Source organism: Curcuma longa, chromosome 3 (assembly GCF_044706935.1).
Source record: "Curcuma longa cultivar G26 ecotype Majalengka, Jawa Barat chromosome 3, ITB_CL_G26_1.1, whole genome shotgun sequence".
NCBI lineage: Eukaryota > Viridiplantae > Streptophyta > Magnoliopsida > Zingiberales > Zingiberaceae > Curcuma > Curcuma longa.
The window spans coordinates 16839903-16855560 of NC_133863.1; the positions used below are offsets into that span (position 1 = coordinate 16839903).

At 40.3% G+C, this 15658-nt stretch overlaps 1 long non-coding RNA gene across 1 annotated transcript in view; it reads left to right on the top strand.

The window, feature by feature from the left end:
* The window catches only part of LOC141823116 (uncharacterized), a 10124-nt gene extending 2501 nt beyond the window's left edge, over nt 1-7623 (top strand). Inside the window, exon 3 of the long non-coding RNA XR_012601383.1 lies at nt 7572-7623. This is a non-coding gene — a long non-coding RNA (uncharacterized LOC141823116). The remainder of the gene's footprint in view (nt 1-7571) is intronic.
* Nucleotides 7624-15658: the final 8035 nt, after the last annotated feature.

Here is a 15658-nt window from a genome sequence, read left to right on the forward strand (position 1 = left end):
CTCCGGGACTTCACCATTTGCCAAGTCTTCATTCTTGGACTTTCTTGTGAACTCAATTCACACAAGTTAGATCACCAACATTGCCTAACTTAAACTCATTTTAGCTAAACATTAAAATTCAATTACACTTGAGGCAAGACTGCACTAACAAAACCATCTTAGACAACTCATAGGATTAACTGCTTGATAACCTAGACATGGGTGAAATGAAACTAGGAACTAAAACATAATTAATTACCACTTAATTAAATTTAACTTAATTAAAACTAAATTTAACTTAATTAAAACTAAATTTAACTTAATTAAAACTAAATTTAACTTAATTAATTAAAAGTAGACCAAGCTCAGAAAGAGCTTGGCAATGGACGAAAATCTGAGCTTAGCAAAAGCACGAAGAAGCTGACCGAGCTCAAAAGAAGCTAAACAGTGCCTTAAAGACTCCTCTCGAGCATAAAGAGAACCCAACAGAGACCCTAGTCAAGCGTACCTAGCTCGGGGAAAACTCAGTAACCACCCATACCAGTTCAGTAACAAAACCACAGGGAGAAGGAGTTGGGAGCTCCTATAGTAACAAATAGTCTCGTAGTCGCACAAATTCAGCAGATTTCAGTGAACCCCAGCGAACACCACATGTCTAGCTAGATCCGGTCAGATCTAGTATGACGGCGCGTATCTAAACACAGTTTAAGCGTCCTCGACCCACTCCCTTGACTCACCCATCACTAGACCCAGCCTAAGCCTACACAACGTGCAATAGTTTGATCCCAAGGGCAGAGGCACAGGTTAAGCATAGTATGACGGATCGTGGTATTCGATCAACCAAACTCGGTAAGAAACAACTAATCATCAACACCAGGTTAGCAATTATAATCACATAGAGAAAAATATAAAATCCTTGCAGGTCGCTTGCAAATAAAAATCCCTCCACAGGAGGAGGTATTCAAAATCCAAGTTATCAGAGTTACAGGATAAAAATCGCTTAAGGAAATCCTAAAATGGCCCAAATAACAATAAGATCTTCGTTAACCCTGCTTCTCAGACTTTGGCAAATCGTCCCAAACCTTTTTAGGGTCTAGAAAACTCAGATCGACTCCCCTAGGAATCATCCCTGACTGGACAAACTGCTTGCCAGCACTCTCAAAGCCATATTTAAGCATCTTACTCATCTTTGCCCCTAGTAGTTCGTAGAATTCCGCAGAGTGTAAGAAGGCTTCCTTCCTCTCTTGTCATTTGCCCTCCTCACCATCTCGGAGGTCGGCCAACTCCTTTCAGAGGGAGTCCAACTCTGATTGCATCTTCTCTTTATCACCAGATATTTGCTCCCACTGGTTCCTCTCTTCGGCCAACTGAAGCTCTAAGCCCTGTACTTTCGCTATGGCCTCATCCAATGCTCGGCGTAGATCCTCTTGTTGTAGAGTGCTAACTGATATATCAGCTTCCATCTTAGCCTGAGTCTCTTTGTATATGCAGACCTCATACTGGGCGACAGTTGCCTCTCTTTGAGACAACTGAAGAGGCAGCTTGGCCCTTTCCAAGTCTTGCTCTAACTGTAGAAGTCGGGTAGTCCTCAGATTAGCGTCAATTGTCAACTTCTCTATTTTTGACCGCAGTTTAGCTATTTCTACCCTGGCCACATCACTATCCCTGCCAGCCTTTTCTGCATCAGCTTGAGCTCGTGCGATGCCCATGTTCGAGGTTAGATCCTTCAACTGATTTTGTAAATCCAACACCTGAGCTTCAAGACCACTAATGGTAGACGACATCAAAGGAACGTGACAACTGAGCTCTTGATACTGCTTCAAGACCTGCACAGATCGAAAGGGGTGCTCAGATTAATATTATCATCCAAACGAAATAGCCTTATAGAATAAGGGATTAGGTACATACCTTGGCCAGAGAACCATTCATGTGTTCATATAGAACCTCTGTAGTCAGGCAAGGCAAAACCTCTGACTTGTATTGACGGAAGTCCTCCATCGATTTATGGCCTGGCTCATCGGAGATAGCTCGACTGCGAGGAACCTTGGGAGGACGAGGAGAAGAAGGAGTAGTCTCTTTGGGAGGTCGGGATGATCCTGGATGACTAGGAGAAGTAGATGAACTAAGGAGAGATTTGCCTTTATCATGCCTATTCTTGGTCCTAACTTCAGAAGGAATAGACCTCAAAGGGCGAACTTCTAGGGGAACCTCCTCAATCAGAACCTCAGGGACATCAATAGGAGTTCTTCCTTGCTCTGATCTGGACTGGTCCGGAGTAGGTTTAGGACTCTTCTCTCTGACCCTCTTCTTTGACTGGGTCTCCCGGATAAACTCGAAGATATTGGTCCCTAGAGCTGGCTCAGAAGAGGGGATTGTCAAGATGGGCATCTCCACAACTGTGTCAGAACCCTCCCCCTGGAAGGGACCGACCGAAGCATAGATGTGGACGATAGGCTTCGAGAGAACCTGCTGAGGGGCTGTTCCCACCTCTGCAACGGCAGCTGAAGATTCTGTTGCATCCTCAGGAATAAGTATGGTAGGCCCTGGAAGAGCAGGGGAGAGTGCCACTTCATTACCCACAGCAGCAGCTGAGGACTCTGCTGCATCTTCGAAAACCTACCAACTATCATTAGTGGTGAGGTCCCATTTCAGATTCTTGTTAACCGCAGCACTCAACAAGACTTCACCTGCACCCACAAGGAAGGAAAAATTAGTTAGTATCAAAAAAAGAACCTTATGAGAATAAGGGAACTTACGCAAAGAAGCATCCAGAGGAATGACATTGGGACTCAGACCAGCTCGATAAAGAAGAGCCTCATTAGCCACTAACACATTCACATTAAACAGCAAATGGGATAGGGTTTCTTTAGCATTCAGAAAAGGTAGTCCTAATCTATACTGGCCTAAAGACGGTTGAGGAAACATCTCAGGTCGCCAAAATATGGGCCAAGTATAAGGGCGAGGAGGCTTCACAAAAGAAAAACTTGTGCTTCCAACTCTTATGTGAGGTTGGACACTTAACCAGGAACTTAAGACCTGGTCTAGCAGTGAAATACACGACCCCGACATCCCCTTTCTTAGGGAAAAAGCAGTGAAAAGTAGAGCAATCAAAGGGGATTTGGTAAACATGAAAGATAATAGAGGCGCTACAAATCAAACGGTAGGAGTTGGGGGTGAGTTGAGAGAGAGAGAGCACTGGAAATAAGTGGCTAGGTCTTGAAGAAGATGAGGAATGGGAAACCTCAATTCGCCTTCTAGCTGCCCCTGGAAAAAAGTGACATAACCGGGAGGAGGCTCGGCAGGTCGTTGAGTGGAGGAAGGGATTCTAATCCTATGGTCAGAAGGGATACCATATTGGTTCCGAAGGAGTATCTCGTCGTCCTTTGACAATAGCAACGAGGTTTGAGTCTCATACCAGGGAACTAGGGTTTCCATCGGGAGACATCAGAAGCGCCGTGAGTAGGGCGCCGAGGACACTGATCGAGTAGGCGAAACCGGAGAGGAGGAGGTAAGAAAGAACAAGTTCAAGGAGAAAGGCGGAGCTTAAAAATCTATCAACAATAAAAGGAGGGACGCCGAAATACTGAAGGGTCTAAAGACAGAACTTACTGGAAGGAGCAAACATGATCGAAGGAGTGAACATGAGGTGGATGAAACACGCGAGAGTTAGGGTTTGGGCGTCGGTGAAGCAGGAGCGACGAAGGGAGACGAAGCGGAAGGCTAAAGTTTAAACGGCTGTTTAATCTCCACCGTCGAAAATCGAATCTCAAATCTAAGAACAGGATGAGCCAATAAATAAGACGGAGAAGCTTATCAAAGCAGTCTTCATTGAAAATAAACCAAAGATGGAAAAGGTTTTAGCAACCTGAGTTAAACTCAAGTTTAGTCAGTTAGACTTCGCCTCCTTCGACTAAACTAGGTCGGAGGCTTGTGATTCGGCGAGAATATCTGGTGATGACGTGGATGAGAGGTATGAAAAGAGATATAGAAAAGCTAGTAAAACCACTCCGAGGATCCTGATCTCTTGGGGGTCATAATAAATGACTTTAAGAAGGGGTTGGCCTCTTTAGAAGGGTAACAAGCTCCTCAGCGCAATAACCAAAGTCTTCCTAACCTTCATCCAATACATCCCGACCTCTGACCGTGATCCTAGCGAGATACCGGTACACATACACAGATGCTTAGTGATGGTTTGAACAACGGGTAAGAGGGGAACCGTGGAAGATAGGTAAAATACCCATGCAAAAAGCCCCTACCTCTTGGTTGCGGTACCCTCGTCCCAAACAAACATGGTTTGACACTTAGGATGAGCTCTTCGTAGTTTCGGTCTATAGACTACGATTCTTTATAATAACCTTAACAGAGTAGGAGCATTATCGACCGACCTCATTACGAGGTCGACACCTATCATGATGCCTAGGCTGACCTCTTCCTAACCTCTGTCTATATAACCCAATCTTTTACAATTATCTTAGCATCAAACTAACTTCGTATACCAACCTCATTATGAGATCAGCGCATGCCTCGATACCTAAACTGAGCTCTCTCTAGCTCCTGTCCATAAACCTCGATCTTTCACAGTACTCTCAGCAAAATACAGACATCATATGCTGGCCTTAGGGCTCGGTCCCGGATTCACACGCTAACCGCATGACATGGTTCAGGCATCATATGCCAACCTTCTGACTAGGCCCCGACTTCACGAGCTTACTTCATGACAAGGTCTCAATCTTAAATTTAAGCCATAGGGTCACATCGATGAGATCGGCTACGCATTCAGGTCAACTTGGCCTCAGTGGCATACAATAAGATCATTCACACGCTTCGATCAGAACAGATGCGCATAGGAGAGCTCGGATGCATACTTAGTTTAGCTCGTCAACTCATATAAACTCGGGCCATACCCGCACATCCCAGACACTCATACAAATCAGTCATTACCGACCTCAAGTATCAGAACAGATATAGACGGGTCATCACACTAACTCTTTCGTCAGACTTAGCAACTTATCTAAAAGGATAAGGATAAAGACCAAGTGCCCATACTTGGTCCCGGACAATCCTAGCCATCGAATGAGGATAGCTAGCGTTGCTACGCCATTAGATGTTTGAAACTTGTCAGAGAGCGGTCCGCTGATAACGTTGTTACAACCAATTGCAAGCAGGGAGATCCGGAAATCATGTCCTCGCTACCTCTATATAAACTCTACAGGTATAACCAATAGCCATCTTAACTCTCTACACATACTACTACTTCTATTTTCTCTCTTTTTCTGACTTGAGCGTCGGAGTGGCCTCGCTGGGAATCCCCGGCGCCTTGCTAATCCGTGCGTTCAGTTTTTGCTTCTTCAGGTTCTTCCCGTCGGCGGGCTAACAAAGGTTGACATGGCATTTTTATCGACTGCGTTTTGACCATCGTCGGCAGAGAGCCAGAAACGGCAATTGTATATATATATATATATATATATATATATATATATATATATATATATATATATATATATATATATATATATATATATATATATATATATATATATATATATATATATGCGGCCGTGTGTTCAGTTCTTGCTTCTTCAGGTTCTTCCCGTCGGCGGGCTAACAAAGGTTGACATGGCATCGTTTTGACCATCGTCGGCAGAGAGCCAGAAACGGCAATTGTAAATATATATATATAATTCTGCTACCCGTTATATATATATATATATATATATATATATATATATATATATATATATATATATATATATATATATATATATATATATATATATATACAATTCTGCTACCCTGCGGTCCTTACCCCGCGCTCCTCATGCGCTCCCACCCGACCCATCGTTGCTGCCGGCACTGCCGCTTCGCCGTCCGGCCACCTCCGACCGTCGCATCACGTCCAATGGACGCGCAGCTCGCCGGCGCACATCTCGGCACTGGATTCCGACCGGATAGTGGTCGGAATCCGATGAATTCGGTCGGAAACTGCTGAATCCCGCTGGCAGCCACTGTCGGCCGTGATTCGATCGATTTCCGACCAAATCACGGTCGGAGACCGGTCGAGGAAGGACCGCCGGCGCTGGGCGATCCTTCCTCGGCCGGTCTCCGACTGTGATTTGGCCGGAAACCGACCGAATCGCGGCCAACAGTGGCTGCCAGCGGGATTCAGTGGTTTCCGACCGAATTCCAGCCACTATCCAGCCGGAATCCGACGCCGGGCAGTGCGCCGGCGACTGGCGCGTCGAACGCGCTCAGTCCTGCGGCCGGCGGTGGCCGGATGAGGCGGCGACGGCGACGAGAGCGGGACGGTGCAGAAGAGTGCGGATGGGATTGGAGCACAGGATAGAAATATTATATATATATATATATATATATATATATACAGGATTGATATCCTGCGCGATGAGTTTACACGACTGCGTGCGTGACAGCCGACGTGGCGAGAAGTTTCACTGTTCATCTCCGTGGACAGCGTGGCGCTAGCAAAAACCAAAATTTCATCCCGCGTTTTCCGTCGGAGTCCATTCCCCGCGAAAAAGCCGCCCCCCGTGCCTTCGTCGGTCGACTCCTCTTCGTAGTTTCATTCTTTTGTTCTATTTATGTTTGGACAGAAATACTTCTGTTCCAATCTTATGTTCCATGTCTTCCCTCTTCGATTTCTTTCAATTTCTGGTAAATTATGTCAATTATCAATTTTTCTTTGAAAGGTAAACTATCAGAGTGAGAGGCAGTACAGAAAAGAGAAGGAGCGAATGTAATGACTCCTACAAAATCATGGTAGAACCGAATTAAATGCATTGGCAGCTGGCTGGGAAAGGGTACTCAAAAGCAGAATATCAACCTCGCTCGAGACGACTGCTAGGGTTTGAGCGACGGGCGACGTGCAGGAGGGCCGACAGTGACGGGGAAACAAACTCCGCAGGCCAGAAAGGAAGCGGAGCAGAATCGGGACGACGTGGAGCGGAGGAGGCCGATTTTGGGATCTCAGAATTGCCGTGGAGAGCAGACGAGGGAGAGGGAAGCCGCGCAATTTTGAGGTTTGGCCGCGCGATTTGGGAGAGGCGGGATTTCGTAGGGTTTTCCTTCGTTTCGACGGCCACGGTGGACGATGCGGTGGACGATGCACAGTGAAATTCCTCGCCACGTCAGATGTCGCGCAGCACAGGCGCGCAGTCTATCATATCTATATATATATATATATATATATATAGAAACTCTTTCAATATATTTAAATAACATATATTTATCATTGCAAATTTAGATGTGACATACATGATACATTCACATGCAGTCAAATTCTACCTTTAATTATTACAATTTATTTTTTCAACTTCTTTTACCTTTTCATAAATAAAATTTTCGGATTCATAAACCGTGCTTTTTTTTATCCTCCCAATCAATGTTTAATTACGATGATTAATGATTAATAATTCGAGAAAACATATTAGTTAATTTTCTTAAACGCTATATATAAATCTCGACATTTGTTGGTGTTATCTTGCACTTCATCATTTGCTTACACCATGGATTCTTTAACTTGTCCTCCTCTGCTCTTCTCATCGTCCTCTTCTTCTTGTCGTGTTCTTGTAACTTAGCGCGAGGATTGGAAGCAGAGGAGGCGACGCTGAAGCAGCAGGAGAGGCGGAGGAATTGGGCTTGGGTCTGCGTAAAGCTAGCTAGTGAACTCTACACATGCATTGAGCCATTGACGAATACCAGAACCCGGTTGTTTTTTTACAGGACCTGGTTGTTAATTCTTCTATTGGCTATGGAGACTCCAGAGAAATTATATTGGGGCCCTTCTCACGCAAAAGGGTCATGAAATAAATAAAAAACGAATTCAGAGGCCAACTTGCTCTTCGTCGAATCCCCTGTAGGAGTAGGTTTTGCTTACACTAATACAATTAACTTCTGACTTGAACAACCTTGGAGATTATAAGATCACTGGTAAATTAATTACACCACAAAGTTTTCCAGTTATTTGATTATTATTATTATTCTTTGGTTCGTTCTTTGCCCATTACAGCTGAAGAGATTCTTACATTTTTCTAGCTCGTAAATTGGTTCAAGCGATTCCCACAGTTCAAATCTCATCATGACTTTTACATTGCTGGAGAAAGTTATGGAGGTCAGTCACGAATTTGCCTTGCATCACGTACATTTGCCTTTACCCTCTCTTGTCAATCTAAACTATCTATCCAATTCAGGGCACTACGTACCGCAACTCTCCGAGAATTGTCCGCTTTAATCGTTTAGTTGACTAATTCTTGGCCCCTTTAATCAACTTATAGAATTGTAAACTACCATAAGGTCTGTAATTTGAACCATATCAACAACAACATGACTTTCAAATTATAATCTAATTTACAATAAATCTAATTATTACCAAAAATTACAACAATCAACACAAATATATGGGCCACATAACCTTTAAATCCTTATTTTAAGCTTGATAATCATTCATGAGTTGAAAGTTCCTTAATACTCTATTTTTAAATGATCAAATGCAAACCGTTGACTAAGTACTTCCTCCAATGGAAGAACTCTCATATCCATAACATGCACATGAAACACGTTAGACACTAAACCCTTGATGTGTGGATGTACTAATATGGAATATGTACTGATGTGCTCTATTATCACATGACGATTTTAAACTCTTTCTTTGACTGCTAAAAATTTAATGTCGATGTGGTTTGACTTCGATAAACTATAATTGTTCTTGGTATAAAATTCTACATTTTTATTATCATAGTTGATCTTTAATGGCTTGGTGATGCCATCAACGATCCCCAATGTTGTAATAAACTTTCACAGTCAAATCCCATTATTGAATGTCTTATAGCAATCAATCAACTCTACCTTCATAGTGAAAGAGGCTATTAGCATTTATTTGATGCTTTTCCACGATATAGCTCCTCCAGCAAGTATGAAGATGTATCTTAAAGTGGACTTCATGTTGTTCAAACATCCAGTAAAGTTGGAGTTTGAATATCTAATTACCTCCAGGTGATCAGACCTTCGATACGTGAGCATGTATTCTTTTATTTTTTGCAAATACCGCATCACTTTTTTCATCACTTTCCAGTGCGTTGGTTCTGTGTTACTTAAGTATCTACCTAACATCCCCACGATGTATGTAATATCTGGGCGCGTACAAATTTGTACATACGTGAGACTGTCCATAGCTGATGCATAAGAGAATTATTACATCTCTTTTATTTCAAGTTCAAGTCATGGATACTGCTGCAAACTGAAATTGTCACATCTTGACATTGGTGTGTCACTAGGTGTACAATTTTTCATGTCATACCGTATGAGCACCTTTTCAACATATACTTTTTGTGAAACTCTAAGAATACCTTTTAAATGATCATGACATATCTATATGCTTAATACAAAAGATGTTTCACCAAGATCTAAATTACATAATAGAAATGACTTAATTTTTTACAACAGATCTTTATTATTGTTTGTCAGTAATATATCATCTACATACAAAACAAGTATAATAAACTTTCCTTTTACTGAATTTGACATATATGTATTGATTAACAAAGAGTCTTCTTAAAATCAAATGAAATAACCAACTGATCAAATTTTCAATACTATTGACGGGACATCTATTTTAAATCATAAAGGGACTTCTTTAATCTATATATCAGGTGCTTTGAGTCCTCAAATTTAAAGTTCTTCGGTTGCATTATATATATATAGATTTCTCAATATCCCATTAATTTAGAAATGTTATCTATTCATCCATCTGTTGTAGCTCTAAATCAAAATGAACTATAAATGTTATGATTATTTTAAGAGAGTCTTTCGTTAACACAAGTAAGAAAATCTATTTATAATCAATATTTTCCTTCTAAGTGAATTCCTTAACAATAAAGTAAATCTTATACTTTTTGACTTTACCTTTCAAATCTAGTTTGATTTTAAATATTCATTTGCAACCAATAGATTTTATACCTTCAGGCAAATCCATAAATTTCTAAATGTCATTATCTGTCATAAACTTCAACTCATATATCCTTCACGGCTTCAATCCACCTCTCAAAATTAGAGTAAAGTTTGACTTTTAAAAAAGATATAGGATTGCTTTACAATCCAATACTAAAATTATCCTTTGGGAGATAAGCATAATCACGGATAACTGTGGATCTATTAATACCACAAAGATCCTTGTCATTGGAAGGCATGCTATTGAAAGATTGGACTGGACTGGTGGATCCTGTGAAAATCATTATTTTTGCTTGCTAAATGACATGACACAGTCTTACTCTGTTATATAATCAAGCATTTTACTCAGCTCATAAATTAATAATTAATAAAAAAAATTATAAATTATATTAACTCAACAAATTATATATTACACGGATCTTTTTTTTTATACTTCAATGACACGATCTATAAAATATATCTACAATTTATGAATTGACAATATTAAACATGATAAAATTTAACAAAGGTATAATTAAAAAAGACACGTTTTTATATCATAGACTTCAATTAAAGATTTGTTAAATTATTTTGTTTTGTTTTATATTGACTTTCATGAAAAAAAAACTCACAATTAACACGCATGTAATAATTTATAATGAATGCAAACGTTAGCAAACTTTGTGAAGGGGCAAAAGTCCGTTCGTGTGGGGCTGTTGTTTTACTTCTTTTATCAAGATTGAATGAAAGTCAAAAAAAAAAAAATCCCACATTTAAATCCAATCACGGATTAACCACTCGATAAAATGCACAATCGTGACGTGGTCAGTTTTCGCTTCTCCGGAACTCGAAATAGTTAATTGGGCCGGCCCATTAATAAATGGATTGGACGATATAACAATAAAAAAATAAAATAAATACTAACATTTGTATCAACTAATTAATCTTAAAACTACTTACACTGTATAAATATGATAAATCAATTTATAATTCATAGTGTATTATCATATTAATTTGATAAAAACACATACAGTTAAAACTGTATAATTAAAAGATCAAGATCATTGTCTCAGGACATCTCATCCCAGGGCGATGAGATGGTGAAGTCCATCAACGATGAGATGGATCAGATATTTAGAATTCGAAATTCAACTACGATAAATTTATAAAAAATTTTCTCTATAGATTCTATAGATTCGTGAATGCTACTTGATAGATTAAGTCGACATCTTCATTTCTTAATTTATCTAGTTAATCGGTAGAAAAATTTTATAGGAGTAGAGTGATTATACAAAGGGTTAATTAGTCCGAAGGACTAGATGTTTAATGTCAATTAAAATAATAAAGATCATTCAATTTAATATTACACGTCTGAAATTAAATAAAAGGTCTAGTTTCAAAATTTCTAAAGCAAACTTGAAATCTTACTTCTCCTCTATCCATCAATATATGTTTTAAAATTAGGAATTATTATGGTAAAAGGAAGATAGCTAGAAATGATAAATCCCAGTCAGTCTTATGGACTCAATCCCTGGGGGTGGCCGTTCCGGTCCCACGGAAATTTCCCACCGACCACCAGGGTAAGGAAGATACCTAAAATTACCTCTCTAACATATGTTTTAAAATTTAAAATTATTGCCTTTGGAACATGATTGTCGTGATTAAACTCTCCAACTACGGTGCAGTTTGAGATTCAATGAGGTATTATAGAGATTTTCTCCCTAATAGGTAGTAAAATTCGAGAATGTTAATTATTTGGATGGGCATCCACGTGTACTTTTTTGATTTACTTTGATAATCAATAAGTGTTTTTTTATAAAATTAGATCGGTCATCCGAGCGCTTAGGTACACGATGTTAATTAAAAAAATCAGAATTATTATTGTAAAAGAAACTACAAAGTAGAGCCCAGACTCAATATAGCGAACGGATCGAACCGGGCCTTTCTCGCCACGAACCGATTCCATTCCCCACCGAAGTGGCTGGGCCAATGGAGCAGCAAAGGCTGCTGTGTCAGGTAGGTACTGCTTTACCCCAATCCGTTCGACGGAGGTAGCCTCCATTATACAGCGGGTTCGGTGGACGATGTTGGCGAGGCATTAGGCCGAGCATCTCGCCAGAGCGGCAGACTGAAGCACCCTGATGATGTATTCAGGTCCTTCGTATCAGGTGACACCGCCGATGTGCTTTTGAAAATTTAAATTTTTGAAAATTTGACATATAATGGAAGAGTGTAATGCATTGAAGATATTTATGATGTCTATGCCTAATTCTAACATCTCTAAGAAAAATTGTATATATACGCCAATTGTCTTGAAGTCTGAAATTTTGAAAACCTTTGATCATTGTTGTTAATAATTTCAAGTTGATACTTCTGAGCATGTATAAGCTCTGAGAATACACTTCAGAAACTTAATAACACTTTGAATAAGTTTGATTAGAGCTTTCTAAATCTATCAATGAATTTTGACTGAACTTTATGATGAACTTAGGAGATTTGAATTTCTAAAAAATTGACATATAATGGAAGAACTGAGTGAGTGCATTGAAGGTATTTATGATGTCCATGTATAATTTCGACATCCCTGCGATAAATTATGTGTACTCAATTATTTTAAAGTCTGAAATTTTGAATCACTATTATTAACGATTTTAAGTTGATAGATCTGGGCACATATAGACTACAAGATACTCCACAAACTTATAATATTTATAATGAGTCCGATCAAAGTTCTCTAGATCTATTAATGTGCTTCGACCAAAACTCATTGATGGATCATGAACTTAAAGGATTTGAATTTTTGACAAATCAACATGTAATAGAAGAATTGAGTGTGGAAAAGATAAATATGATGTGCAACCTTATCTTGAATATTGTAAACGAAATTATTATTGTGTATCAAATTGACACATACTCCAATGCTGTTTTCAAAAGATCAATATCACTATAGTACTAGTTTCTAAAATCAACACTATATTGGTGTTATATTTGGAAATCAACACTACTTTATATAAGAAGAACAATCTATAATATGTCTTCGGAGCCTAGTTGAGTTAGTTATGACGGATCAGATTTATTAAAGTGAATGTTGGTGCAGGAAGCACTAGCAGATTGAACCAGTATTTTGATTATGGAACTAGGATCAAGTTAAGTATGTGATTGTGCTAACGATGTTGAACTGAGCTTACAGGAGACACAGGTTAAGTCCTAGTGGAAGCTAGGCATGAAGTCTTGGCAAAGTCAAGTGCACCAGGTGAAGTCTGAGCTGGTCTGGAGGACCACGCCGCAGCAGAAGTCTGGGTTTGGTCAGGAGGACCAAGTTGCAGCAGAAGTCTGGGCTTGGTCAGGAGGACCAAGTTGCAGCAGAAGTCTGGGCTTGGTCAAAGGACCAAGTTACAGCGGAAGACTGGGCTGATCAGGAGGATCAGTTGCAGCACAAATCCTGGGGGGCGAAGACAGAGCCAAGCACAAGTCCAACGAGTCAGGAGGACTCGGTTGGCAATCAGGTAAATTCTCCCGAGGGGAGTGGGTGAGGACGCGTTTCCGAGGGGAACATTAGGCGTTAGTCTAACCCAGGGTCTCACTGGAGATCCGAAGTTAAGACTCGTAGTTGGTTCCGAGAACCGACTTAATAAATTATCCTTTGCATGTTATTTTGCTAACATCTTTTGCAGGAAGGAAAAATCGAACGAACGCAAACTTTGGATGAAAAGTTGACTTTTCGGGTCTGGAGTCGACTCAGATAGGTTCTGGAGTCGACTCCAGCAGAGTCAGCTGGAATCCGGAAGTCAGCGCGTCGATTTTCCACCAACTCGGCCAGAGTCGACTCAGGTAAGGTTTTGAGTCGACTCAGGCTGACTCAGGGTCAAAAGTTATCGCCATTGACGCCACAGCGACTGGAGTCGACCCAGAAGGCAATTGGAGTCGACTCAGAGAGGATAACGGGCGAAAGCGATAAAGTTTTATCTGCCACGCAAGCTGGAGTCGACCCAGATAGGCATCTGAGTCGACTCAGGAGGACTATAAAAGAAGGTCGCGAGCAGCAGCCGAAACACAACCAATTCTCGAATTCAAACTCCGTTCTCGCCCGAGCTCTCGTTCTTCGACGTCGGTGCTGCACTCGATCCAAGCAACTCAGATTCACACCGAGACGCCGAGATCTTCTTCCGAGGAACAACTAAGCGATCAAAAAGTCGGTAAAGGTTTATTATTGTCACTACTATTATACCAAACTTTTTGTAATCTTTGAATTTGTATTTCTTGATACACTTGCTGCCAAAAAGGGGCAAGTGTCTTAGTGGATTTTCCCAAAGGAAACGGTCAAGGACCGTGGGCCTTGGAGTAGCAACGTTGGGCTGTGAACCAAGTAAAACCAACTGTGTCATTACTTTTTGCTGTTGTTTCTTTTTTATAAACGTTTCCGCATTCAAGTTTCTTTCTCGCTTCCGTTCGCACTCGTGACTTACGAAAAATTGAAAAGCGTGCAACACGCTATTTACCCCCCTCTAGCGTGTTTCCGATCCTACAGTGAACAAGGGTTGAATCTCGATGAAGTCGAGGCATTGAGGCTATGACAACCCTAGATTAGTATGTGTCACGAGTAGGATTGCAAATTAGAATTTTTAAATTATCGAAAACCTGTAATTAATTCAAACAAACGAAGTATAGGGGCCTTAAGTTGTGTTTTTCCAAGGACTAGTAGAAAAGTTATTTAATTCGATCTTGTGTGTCATTCTTTTTGGGTTTTCTATAAAAATTGGGTTTTGGTGTTTAGATGGCTTCGATTGAAATTATAAATAGAATGAAACCTAGTCTTATCAAGCATGAACCCTAGAATTTCAAAAACCTAACAATATAGTAAATGAAGAAGAAACAAATTCAACTATATGAATTAAATCTAACCTATCCAATGAAATGAGCTTCAAAAGCACTAATTCCTACAACTAATCAACCAACAAAACTGATACACAATGGCACGGAACAGTAACCGTGGCACGGAACAGTGCCATTGAAATCAAAAATCAGATTTATGACAGGAAGGGTTTCAATTGCATCAATGTGGAGAAATGGTAACTAAGGAAACTCTAAATAGATTTGACTTCAAACAAAAGTTAAGCATCAACTAGGTAAACCGAATTCACACGGTTTGATTCGAACACAGATCAGAAATGGGAATGCTGAAGCAAACAGTGAACAAAAATCCAGAAATTAGAAATGGAGTTTCAGGCAATAAGCAAGAAATGCAATCTAATGGCACTACATTAAATCCTAGACAACTAAACTATCAACAGGAATCTAACAATCGGAAGAACTAGCAATTTCATCAACTGATAATGCATTACAAAAAGAAACATGGATCAAAATGTGCAGAAACATATAAATGCATCCAGCCCTTCCCATTTCCTTGAATTCGTCTCAACTTGGTTGTCAATCAAGCTGGTAAACCCACAATGCGGATTCACTGATCCCTGTGGAACTTGATGCTGGTCTCCAGAGGTGTTTGCTCGCCGCTAGCACCGTGAACAGCTCGAAGAAACCCTCCTCGGAAATCGAACAGAATGTTTGCAGACGAGTTTCAGCTGACAAATACTGGATTCCTTCGCTTTTGTTAGAGATCGGAAGATGGCTAGAGAGGGGGGGGGGGGAGTGAATAGACACTCCTTGAAAATTGATTTTTCTCCTACAAAAGATTAGTACGTAGCGGAAACAAAAGAAAAACAACTAAGAAACCAAAGACAAA